At 38.3% G+C, this 13,617-nt stretch overlaps 1 protein-coding gene across 1 annotated transcript in view; it reads left to right on the forward strand.

The window, feature by feature from the left end:
* The window catches only part of LOC121733369 (metabotropic glutamate receptor 2-like), a 196,469-nt gene that overhangs the window by 73,321 nt on the left and 109,531 nt on the right, over positions 1-13,617 (forward strand). Inside the window, exon 2 of the mRNA XM_042123593.1 lies at positions 8,947-8,983. The gene's annotated coding sequence lies outside the window, so the exon portion shown is untranslated. The remainder of the gene's footprint in view (positions 1-8,946; positions 8,984-13,617) is intronic.

Here is a 13,617-nt window from a genome sequence, read left to right on the forward strand (position 1 = left end):
ATACGGGATGTATTGAGCACACCAGTTTTCGTCAGGTCGAAAGTTCGGTTCGACTCATAATTCGGATACGGTCGGACACTAGTTTTCAATTTCGACTTATGCAATATGCATATGTGATTCACTACAAGCTAAGTATACGGGATGTATTGAGCACACCAGTTTTCGTCAGGTCGAAAGTTCGGTTCGACTCATAATTCGGATACGGTCGGACACTAGTTTTCAATTTCGACTTATGCAATATGCATATGTGTTTCACTACAAGCTACGTATACGGGATGTATTGAACACACCAGATTTCGTCAGGTCGAAAGTTCAGTTCGACTCATAATTCGGATACGGTCGGACACTAGTTTTCAATTTCGACTTATGCAATATGCATATGTGATTCACTACAAGCTACGTATACGGGATGTATTGAGCACACCAGATTTCGTCAGGTCGAAAGTTCAGTTCGACTCATAATTCGGATACGGTCGGACACTAGTTTTCAATTTCGACTTATGCAATATGCATATGTGTTTCACTACAAGCTACGTATACGGGATGTATTGAGCACACCAGATTTCGTCAGGTCGAAAGTTCGGTTCGACTCATAATTCGGATACGGTCGGACACTAGTTTTCAATTTCGACTTATGCAATATACATATGTGATTCACTACATGTTACGTATACGGGATGTATTGAGCACATCAGTTTTCGTCAGGTTGAAAGTTCGGTTCGACTCATAATTCGGATACGGTCGGACACTAGTTTTCAATTTCGACTTATGCAATATGCATATGTGATTAGCTACAAGCTACGTATACGGGATGTATTGAACACACCAGATTTCGTCAGGTCGAAAGTTCAGTTCGACTCATAATTCGGATACGGTCGGACATTAGTTTTCAATTTCGACTTATGCAATTTGCATATGTGATTCACTACAAGCTACGTATACGGGATGTATTGAGCACATCAGTTTTCGTCAGGTTGAAAGTTCGGTTCGACTCATAATTCGGATACGGTCGGACACTAGTTTTCAATTTCGACTTATGCAATATGCATATGTGATTCACTACAAGCTAAGTATACGGGATGTATTGAGCACACCAGTTTTCGTCAGGTCGAAAGTTCGGTTCGACTCATAATTCGGATACGGTCGGACACTAGTTTTCAATTTCGACTTATGCAATATGCATATGTGATTCACTACAAGCTACGTATACGGGATGTATTGAGCACACCAGATTTCGTCAGGTCGAAAGTTCAGTTCGACTCATAATTCGGATACGGTCGGACACTAGTTTTCAATTTCGACTTATGCAATATGCATATGTGTTTCACTACAAGCTACGTATACGGGATGTATTGAGCACACCAGATTTCGTCAGGTCGAAAGTTCGGTTCGACTCATAATTCGGATACGGTCGGACACTAGTTTTCAATTTCGACTTATGCAATATGCATATGTGATTCACTACAAGCTAAGTATACGGGATGTATTGAGCACACCAGTTTTCGTCAGGTCGAAAGTTCGGTTCGACTCATAATTCGGAGACGGTCGGACACTAGTTTTCAATTTCGACTTATGCAATATACATATGTGATTCACTACATGTTACGTATACGGGATGTATTGAGCACATCAGTTTTCGTCAGGTTGAAAGTTCGGTTCGACTCATAATTCGGATACGGTCGGACACTAGTTTTCAATTTCGACTTATGCAATATGCATATGTGATTAGCTACAAGCTACGTATACGGGATGTATTGAACACACCAGATTTCGTCAGATCGAAAGTTCAGTTCGACTCATAATTCGGATACGGTCGGACATTAGTTTTCAATTTCGACTTATGCAATTTGCATATGTGATTCACTACAAGCTACGTATACGGGATGTATTGAACACACCAGATTTCGTCAGGTCGAAAGTTCGGTTCGACTCATAATTCGGATACGGTCGGACACTAGTTTTCAATTTCGACTTATGCAATATGCATATGTGATTCACTTCAAGCTACGTATACGGGATGTATTGAGCACACCAGATTTCGTCAGGTCGAAAGTTCGGTTCGACTCATAATTCGGATACGGTCGGACACTAGTTTTCAATTTCGACTTATGCAATATGCATATGTGATTCACTACAAGCTACGTATACGGGATGTATTGAGCACACCAGATTTCGTCAGGTCGAAAGTTCGGTTCGACTCATAATTCGGATACGGTCGCACACTAGTTTTCAATTTCGACTTATGCAATATGCATATGTGATTCACTACAAGCTAAGTATACGGGATGTATTGAGCACACCAGTTTTCGTCAGGTCGAAAGTTCGGTTCGACTCATAATTCGGATACGGTCGGACACTAGTTTTCAATTTCGACTTATGCAATATACATATGTGATTCACTACATGTTACGTATACGGGATGTATTGAGCACATCAGTTTTCGTCAGGTTGAAAGTTCGGTTCGACTCATAATTCGGATACGGTTGGACACTAGTTTTCAATTTTGACTTATGCAATATGCATATGTGATTCACTACAAGCTACGTATACGGGATGTATTGAGCACACCAGATTTCGTCAGGACGAAAGTTCGGTTCGACTCATAATTCGGATACGGTCGGACACTAGTTTTCAATTTCGACTTATGCAATATGCATATGTGATTCACTACAAGCTACGTATACGGGATGTATTGAACACACCAGATTTCGTCAGGTCGAAAGTTCAGTTCGACTCATAATTCGGATACGGTCGGACACTAGTTTTCAATTTCGACTTATGCAATATGCATATGTGATTCACTACAAGCTACGTATACTGGATGTATTGAACACACCAGATTTCGTCAGGTCGAAAGTTCAGTTCGACTCATAATTCGGATACGGTCGGACACTAGTTTTCAATTTCGACATATGCAATTTGCATATGTGATTCACTACAAGCTACGTATACGGGATGTATTGAGCACATTAGATTTCGTCAGGTCGAAAGTTCGGTTCGACTCATAATTCGGATACGGTCGCACACTAGTTTTCAATTTCGACTTATGCAATATGCATATGTGATTCACTACAAGCTAAGTATACGGGATGTATTGAGCACACCAGTTTTCGTCAGGTCGAAAGTTCGGTTCGACTCATAATTCGGATACGGTCGGACACTAGTTTTCAATTTCGACTTATGCAATATGCATATGTGATTCACTACAAGCTAAGTATACGGGATGTATTGAGCACACCAGTTTTCGTCAGGTCGAAAGTTCGGTTCGACTCATAATTCGGATACGGTCGGACACTAGTTTTCAATTTCGACTTATGCAATATGCATATGTGTTTCACTACAAGCTACGTATACGGGATGTATTGAACACACCAGATTTCGTCAGATCGAAAGTTCAGTTCGACTCATAATTCGGATACGGTCGGACACTAGTTTTCAATTTCGACTTATGCAATATGCATATGTGATTCACTACAAGCTACGTATACGGGATGTATTGAGCACACCAGATTTCGTCAGGTCGAAAGTTCAGTTCGACTCATAATTCGGATACGGTCGGACACTAGTTTTCAATTTCGACTTATGCAATATGCATATGTGTTTCACTACAAGCTACGTATACGGGATGTATTGAGCACACCAGATTTCGTCAGGTCGAAAGTTCGGTTCGACTCATAATTCGGATACGGTCGGACACTAGTTTTCAATTTCGACTTATGCAATATGCATATGTGATTCACTATAAGCTAAGTATACGGGATGTATTGAGCACACCAGTTTTCGTCAGGTCGAAAGTTCGGTTCGACTCATAATTCGGATACGGTCGGACACTAGTTTTCAATTTCGACTTATGCAATATACATATGTGATTCACTACATGTTACGTATACGGGATGTATTGAGCACATCAGTTTTCGTCAGGTTGAAAGTTCGGTTCGACTCATAATTCGGATACGGTCGGACACTAGTTTTCAATTTCGACTTATGCAATATGCATATGTGATTAGCTACAAGCTACGTATACGGGATGTATTGAACACACCAGATTTCGTCAGGTCGAAAGTTCAGTTCGACTCATAATTCGGATACGGTCGGACATTAGTTTTCAATTTCGACTTATGCAATTTGCATATGTGATTCACTACAAGCTACGTATACGGGATGTATTGAACACACCAGATTTCGTCAGGTCGAAAGTTCGGTTCGACTCATAATTCGGATACGGTCGCACACTAGTTTTCAATTTCGACTTATGCAATATGCATATGTGATTCACTACAAGCTAAGTATACGGGATGTATTGAGCACACCAGTTTTCGTCAGGTCGAAAGTTCGGTTCGACTCATAATTCGGATACGGTCGGACACTAGTTTTCAATTTCGACTTATGCAATATACATATGTGATATACTACATGTTACGTATACGGGATGTATTGAGCACATCAGTTTTCGTCAGGTTGAAAGTTCGGTTCGACTCATAATTCGGATACGGTCGGACACTAGTTTTCAATTTCGACTTATGCAATATGCATATGTGATTCACTACAAGCTACGTATACGGGATGTATTGAGCACACCAGATTTCGTCAGGACGAAAGTTCGGTTCGACTCATAATTCGGATACGGTCGGACACTAGTTTTCAATTTCGACTTATGCAATATGCATATGTGATTCACTACAAGCTACGTATACGGGATGTATTGAGCACACCAGATTTCGTCAGGTCGAAAGTTCAGTTTGACTCATAATTCGGATACGGTCGGACACTAGTTTTCAATTTCGACTTATGCAATATGCATATGTGATTCACTTCAAGCTACGTATACGGGATGTATTGAGCGGAATTATCTCAAAGTCTAGACGACATTTATCTTGCTGCACTGAGCGAGTGATGGCCACTCTTCGTCCAGTACTATACGTCTGGACACAACATACAATACATAGTACATACTACATGTACTAGATATTGAGTCTAGACGCGACTACCGCTAATGGCCACTCTCACTGTCCCTTCACGTGCCGGCTAAAGCTTTAACTGCTGAGTAATGATGAGTTCTATGTTAAAGTACCTCGGAAATTCTCTGGCATCGACTTTTTGTCGTTGGCATAGAGATCCCGACAGAGGTGTTGCTCGTAACTGGACAAACCGTTTTTCTACTTACTGACGTAAGAAAAACGAAGATTTTTATTCCACGTGAAGTTAAGTAGTAAAATATTGAGTTTTTTATCTGTAAATACTAAATAATATGGTGAAAGAAATTTTAACATTTTTAATGTTCTGTAAAAACAATTCTTCTCAGCAGATTACATTGTCAATTTTTATCAAAAATCAAATTCAAAATTGTTTTATTTCTGAATAAATTTAAAATAAATATTTTCAGAATGTCCTACATGATGCCTACCACATAATAATTAGTACATTATGTTGAGGAAGCTGGATAACACACGAGCGCCGCAGGCCCTCCCGAACCCAATTGTTGAGTATTTAACTTGATGAAATTCCCGCCCACCCAAACGTTAATGTATTACATTACCGACCGAATCTCATTTTCAAATACATTGCGACATCAGCTCCTGATTTCAGGCTTTGTGGGTATCAGCTCGAAAAGGAATCTTTAATTTATCAATTAATGCTCCGATTTAAATACAAATGCTGCAAGATTGAACCTATGTGAAATGGCAATTTTACGAAAATCTAACATAGACTTAGTGGCTAGGTCTATGGATAGCTGTTATTTAACTATAGCAGCAGCTAGTTGGGCGAGAATTTTAAGTACACCGGCTATTGCTCCAACTTTTAGTGGTACACAAATGGCCTGAGACTCGGTATCATTTCCGCGATAAGTCGGGGATTCTCCGCGACCTCCACGTCACCTCTGGCGCGCGTGTAACAGCGCGAATGTGCCGCCGCGCGAGTAATGAGCGCCCCCGAATAAATCTCATCACGGGATCTCGATTTACTCCACATTTGTATGTAAATTGGAGCTCCAGCCTGTATCGGGGACGACGGAGGCGCTCGCACTGTAAACACCGGGATAAATTACTCAGCACTAATAGAAAATACTTAAGTACGAATGAAAAATGTTTTCCACTCAGCTACTTTTTAATCAAATATGAAAATAAAGGTCAAATATAAATTGATGACTTCGCCTCGTTCCTCTTTCGACATCGAACGTCAACACGTGAACATTGCTATTAAATTCTTCGTCTGGAGTTGCTTATTAATTTTTCAAGATGTTACAAGCGGCGAGCGCAGATTGATATCGAGTTGAAAACAAAATATAATTGCAGCCGTCTCCGATTTCATTTGCTGACGGAGGATGCGACTTTAATAATATCGATTAAGATTTATTTTTAATAACATAACGATAGAATGTTTAAATATTAATTTCTGAGTGCTTACGTAATAATTCTACATGGAAAAGACCCAAACAGCTCAATATATAGTGACTCCAGATCATCCCTTCAAGAAATAATAAACTCAAAAACGGAACATCCCATAGTAAATGAAATTCATAAAAATATCAAAGAGATTGAGCGCTGCAAACGGCAAATAAAACTCTACTGGGTTAAGGCACACAACAATATACACGGTAATGAACGTGCAGACACACTTGCAAAAGACGAAGCCCTAAACAGCGAACTAACACCTATATATGACCGATTCCCAATATCATAAGCAAGAAATACTATCAGGGCCGCCACAATCGAGACCTGGCAGGCAAGATACACACAATCTGACACAGGGAGGTACACCATTTCCATATTCCCGACTCTCACTAGAGCATATAAGATCTTACGATCAGAAGCTACTTCCAACATAAGAACTCAAAATATATATACAGGCCATGGCGGTGTAAAGAGCTATCTTCATCGATTTAAAATAACAGATAACCCTTTTTGCTCTTGCGATGAAGATACGCCACAAACAATAATCCACATACTCACAGAATGTCAACGATTTGCCAAGAAACGATTTGACTGTGAACAAAGACTTGGCCTAGAAATAAGTCAAGAAAACATTAGACGTATTCGAGACATTGATAAAATGAGAAGATTATTCATGGAGTACGCTGCGGAGGTATATAGAGCAATAGCGAAGGAAAATGGCTCCAGGTTGTAGGAAAAAATAATAATAATAAATAGAGGAAAAAAAAGGCACAAAACTGTATAAAAATATATTTAAGAGAAATAATAGAAGAATATAAAGTAAAAATAGTGCTGCAATTTTATAGCAGCAGGAACCAGAATTATTAAAAAAAAGAGTCCTTACGTAGACACACAGATAAGAATCTCCTAAAATGCGTAAAATCAGTGATCTTCCTTTAGTTAAAGTCCAGAAAATATTGTGAAGTTGACGCCAAAACATATGGCTCATTTTCTACCGATGAATGAACCTTTCGACCGATGATATCGTGGATCATAATGACATTTTCCTGTGTCGAGTAATTACCGAATTGTCGTTCATAAAGTCGGTAATCTCGTAGTAATTGAACAGCGTCGTCTATCAGCTGCGAGTCGCCCGACCTCGAGATAATCTCATTATCCATCTTCCCGGGACTCGCGGTGTCCGGACACTTCGGATGCGTCATTAATTGCCCGGTGTAAGGAAGACGGATGTCCGGACAACCCGGGGCGCGGGGCTATAAACTGATTTGTCGATTAATTTATCGGAAAATTAAAAAGCTTTTAATGATTTTCAATTATGGGATATCTATTTAATTATCTATAACTAAGTGGCTTCCGTCATCGTATAAAGAAAGATATAATGTTACGAGTCTCCCTCGATCACCAAAACTGTTGAAAAACCTCAAGATTTTATTGAACACTCTACGTACACGCTTAGCTAACTTAAATCAAAGTTACATATTCTAATACTTCAATCACATTATAATATTGAATCTAACACGTCGAGCGTCGACGGGGTAACTTGTAGATCAAACGTAACTAGTTACTGGAGTGAAGTGGATTAAGCTTTGAATATTCATGCAGCGCAAGAAGTGTGCATCACTATTGCCTGCGTTAGGGCATCATCTGTTGTTTGGCGTAAGGTTGACTTTAGATGGGGCGAGTGCGACGCGCGTTTCTGGAGCAACTTTTAAGTTGAAGTTTTAACGAAAAGAAATAGTAGAAATACTCTGATCTCCTGACACTCTAAAGCCTTTTATAATAATAATTAAATAGTATATTATTTTTAAAGTGATAGCTTCTTTAGTGAAAGTGAACTTTTTCTGGGATATTACAACTGTAACTTGAAAGTAGACCGCTGGCAAATGGCAGGACCGAATAAATCTGTAATCTCGGTTCAAGTCGCTGTCCTATTTGTATTATGTCACTGTTGTTAAATTAACTGCTGTCACTAATAATAATTAATTTAATCATGTTCAATGTTGGCGGTCATTGGCTGGGCAACTGAAAATATGGTCACTGCGTTGTCGCTGCGTTTAATATGTCTTTCACGCTCGAAACGCCACATGTGAAAACAGCCTAAAGTGTTGTGCTGCCAACTACAACAAACTATTCGTGCTGTTCCAGTTGGGAACTATTCGTAGTTCGCCATTTGTCTGTTGAATAATCAATCGGGGAATGTGATTGCTTATTGCCTGCGATTAGTATCGATTGCTCATTTTAATATCGCTCGCTATAAAAGTATTTACAGCTTATATTACAGCTTTAATTTGTAGTATGAAAACTGTTAATAGCTGTTAACAGCAGCAATTATTAATAATCTAGGATGGTATATTATAAGCGGAGAGTCTGGTTTTAGTGGGTAGGTCCTACGGGGAGTCCCACATACCCCAGCCGATGTCCCCAATCCGCCGAGAATGCGCAAAGCATTTCCCCATGTAAAAAAGGATGGAATAATAATTATAATATGAACTTGAAATTTTTTCCAGTTTAAAAGTTGTTACATGTTTTTCAATTGAAGTTTTGTTTTTTACAGATGTAACTGTCGCGGTGCTGGCGAGAGCAACATACCAGTAAGTTACTTTATATTGAAACTATAAGAATATATTTAAAAGTTATGATCTGTTGTGAAAAAATATGATCTCTCCCATATTTACAAGTGATTCTCTCCGTCTGAGATGTTGTCGGACTCCACCGCGGGCTTGCAATTTCCGCCCACTTTGATAACTTGTAGAAAAATATCCAGTAGATTTAAAAGCTTTGCAACTTTGTGGTTCGCATATTTTTATCTATTATTATTTCTTACTATATTTAGTGCCAATTTTACCAACGATTTTATAAAATAAATGATGTATATTTAATAACTTTTATGTTACCACTGTCGATTATAACAATCCGCTTACAGTTACCGGCAAAATCTGGGCTAAGACCCACTTGCGGCATTATGATTAAATTTCACCGCTGTTTTTATTTATGAGAAGGACATTTTTACCCGACTACGGCGAAGCAAAAAGGAGGGTTATGATTTTGGCCTGTATGTATGTATGTATGTGGATATGGATGTTCATCTGTTCCCTCGTAACTTTAAAACTACTTAACGCATTTGGACAAATGAGGTGTCGTTAGAAGCCTCTTGACTGTCCACTGGTTATAGGCTACATGACATCATTTACAAGACATTTTTCCTGACAATTACGTGTGGGGTATCAAAAGAAAGAACTTTATTAGCACATTTCAAATATGTAAACATTATTATCTATTTCTCACGGGTTTACGAGCAATCACCTGATAATTGCAAGAATTCATAAATCACTTCAATACAATATCTATACAAATACATATTATAATAAAATCGGGATCGGAGGGGGGATGGGAATAGGAAGGGGAGGATCGAGGGTCGGAGGTAAATGTTGCTTATATCAAAATGGTGTGGGGGGCTTCGCCTCTGGCCTGTACCAAACCTCCCCATCTGGAAATGTTGTCGCGTCGTCAGTGTTGAGTTTTGATAGGAACGAAGTTATAAATTAAAGTGAAATTATTGTACCCTAAACTAAACATACACTTTTTGAGTATCATTAATTAATTACCATGTCCTCCACATGCTTGGCCTCGGCCGGAACTTGGAGGGGCTGCTACCCTTAACTAAACACACACTTTTTGACTATCATTTAATTACCTATATGGAGGGCTTGTCCTTCAGCCGGAACTTGGGGGGGCTGCTACCCTAAACTAAACACACACTTTTTGACTATCATTTAATTACCTATATGAAGGGCTTGGGCTTCGGCTGGAACTTGGGGGGGCTGCGCCCCCCCCCCCCCCCCCAAACCCCGCCTGCCTCGTGGAAGTGTTATCGCGTCGTTAATGTTGAGTTTTGATTCTCCTTTTTTAGAAACAAGGTTATAAATTAAAAGTGAAATAATTGTACCCTAAACTAAACATCAGTACATTTTTTTGGAAAAGAATTATCCATCTCCTTTAAAATTATTATACTATGCTAACGCGGACTAAGTCGCGGGCAACAGGTAGTGAAACAGAACCAAATAAATTGTTAAATATCCTCAGGATCCTCGATCATTTGAATAGTTGGATAGTTTAAGATCGAGTGAATCTTAGCCCCAAATTAATTGAAATAAAAATAAAGTTTAAAAAACTAAAACCCGACTACTAAAACACACTCTAAAAAGTACGAAACAAGAAAACAGTTTATAGGGATATGGAAATGTTTAAAGGATAGCCGTCGTCGTATGCCACCTACTAGAGCAAAACAGATTCATTATATTATATTATATTAATATAATAAAGGGCATACCTACGACCACGGCTATCCTTTAAACATTTCCAAATCCCTATAAACTGTTTTCTTGTTTCGTACTTTTTAGAGCGTGTTTTAGTAGTCGGGTTTTAGTTTTTTAAACTTTATTTTTATTTTATTTTATTTATTTTTAAGTGAACCTTGTGTTTATTAATTTCTGCCACAGCCCACCGAAACCGAACCACTGTTAAGTAATTCTGTGACTGCGATCGGTCGTGCTCGGCAGAGAACTGTCGCTAGTTATAGTGGAGTAGGTATTAAAAGCATTTTAGAGGTATTGACCCCTCCACATTCCCACTACTGGTACTCCTGTACAAACTATTAAAAGCATAATATTTAACATTAAATAACATATTATTTTATCATGAAATGTGTAAGGAAATTAACAAAATATATAATTAGCATGTGAAATTTATAGATCCTCCCACCAACGCCCCTCCATGTTGTACCTAGCCTACCTACCTACCGCCTTGTTATGAACGTTGGAAAGTTAATCCAATACTATTTTAATTAATATTAAATTACAGTCCTAGCACAAAGAACATTTAGTTGTAGTTCCTTATTAATATGAATTTATTATAATCTCCGACGGTGCTTTTACTTTAATAATATTATATTATTATGATGTAGAGGTAGAACTTAAGTAATACCACCGTCCAAGTATTATGTGAAGGAAACATCGCCAAGCTGTGTGACTCACTTTTGAAATTAGGCCTGTAATAATGAAACTTGACGGTGAAGTGTAGAGGAGACAGACGCAAAGTCGAACGACTGGACGGTAGTTTGTTCGGCATGTATACTCATTACTCTGTAGTACAGTACGAAAACTGTCAAGTTACCAACTAAACTACCAGGCGATTCAAAGTCTGCACTCTGCAGTCTGAGGAGTAACGACTTCCGTGCCGTGTGTCATTAAAACCCGCCTGATGATGACGCTTCATTACAATATGTCACTCTTTTACGTAAGTCGTAACATTATTAAGTTAGAAGCTATATTGGTCCCGAACCTATTCTTGTGATATTTTGTAAAAACTTTTAAAGATGCTTTGTTCGAAAAGGCTTAATCTTCTTTTTGGTGGTCCGAGGATGTTATACGAATAAAATGTATGAAGAAAATTCGTTTTTTTTGTATTCGTTTGAAGCGTACAAACGCAATACAAATAATATAAATGGATTAGATCTACTCTCATAGTATTTGCATACGTTTATTAGTTCCTGTTTTCCTCTTATTCGCCGAGTGCAGGAAAACATCGGATAAGCCGCCAATCAGCATTATATATACGTAATACTGAACCAATCTCTTTGTTGAGCGCTTAAGCCTCCGTATTATGCTTCGTTCACTGTACCACTTTCGAGCCTTATCATCGAGCAATAAAACCGAAAAGCTCTCGTGTTCGGCGGAAACCAACAGAAATAGGGCGTGTCTATCTTGCGAGAAATGCTCATTTTCAAAGTCATACAGACTAAAAATGCAAAGTGTCAACTTAAATATCAAATATGTTGAAAATAATATTACAGATAGCTTATTAGAGTTATGAATTTGATTTCTTACCCTCTGTATACAATCTATATTCTGTGTCTGATAAGTATATACAGCTGTATACAGCTATACAGCTGTATATTAAGTCGTGCTGCACAGTGCACACACAAGCTGGAATTCTTTGGCAGCTCGCGCTTTCCATATATCAAAAAAGTTCTCGTCGTCCGCGTCTCGACTCTCGATCGTATATCGACGACAGTTTGTAGCGAGTCGTGTTCAAGATAAATTAGTGTAAACACTCAAAAGTTTTAGTGTTGCTGGTGACAATACTTAACAACATTTACAGAAATACTTGTCCATGGATATAGGCCTTATAAATATTGAATGTTTAATAATATAATGAATTAATAATTAATTGTACCTTAACCCTTAACTACAGTGGTGAACGATAATCATGTTTCTATAGTTGTGGGGTCCATTGGACCCATGTATTTTTAAAAGGCAATAAAAATGAAAGTATCCCGAATAATTAATAAAATGTTTATTAGCTTTATTATATATTACTATTGTATACTGGCAATAAAGGCTTATTCTATTCTATTCCATTTCATTGCATCCCATTCCATTCCATTCGATTCCATTCCATTCCTATCAATTCCATTCTATTCTATTGAAATACTACAAGACGCCCGCAACTTCTTTGCGCAGAAATTGATTTATTGCAGGGGACCATACATTTACTGGGATAAAAGTATCCTTTGTCCTTTCCCGGCACTTAAACTATCGTCATACCAAATTTAGCGTGAAGAGGTTAAAAAAATCGGCCAAGTGCGAGTTGGACTCGCGTACGAAGGGTTCCGTACCGGTATACAGGGTGTAACAAAAATAAGTGATAATACTTTAGGGTGTGTACGTGCTCCTTGTAGAGAGTTCACTGTGAAAGTAGCAGCGCTGAAAGACCAAATTTTTTTTTTCACTTTTGTATGGGGAAACTCGTGACGCCCTTGCCGGCCTCCGGCCCTTGCCCATACAAAAGTGAAAAAAATTTTTCGTCTTTCAGCGCTGCTACTTTCACAGTGAACTCTCTACAAGGAACACGTACACACCCTAAAGTATTATCACTTATTTTTGTTACACACTGTAGAGCGAAAGTAGGCAAAAAATTGTTTCTTGTATGGGAGCCCTCCTAATATATTTACTTAATTAAAATTTTATTATGAATTATTAAAGTACTAATACAACTAAAGATTTTGTGAAAATTTCAAGTGCCTAGCTGTTATCATCTAAAAAAATCATCACGTTTGTGGTATGGGAGCCCCCCTTAAACATTAATTTTATTGCGATTTTAGTAGTTTTTTGTTATAGCGGCAACAGAAATACAAAATCTGTGAAAATTTCAGAAGTCTAGCTAT

Source organism: Aricia agestis, chromosome 13, assembly GCF_905147365.1.
Source record: "Aricia agestis chromosome 13, ilAriAges1.1, whole genome shotgun sequence".
NCBI lineage: Eukaryota > Metazoa > Arthropoda > Insecta > Lepidoptera > Lycaenidae > Aricia > Aricia agestis.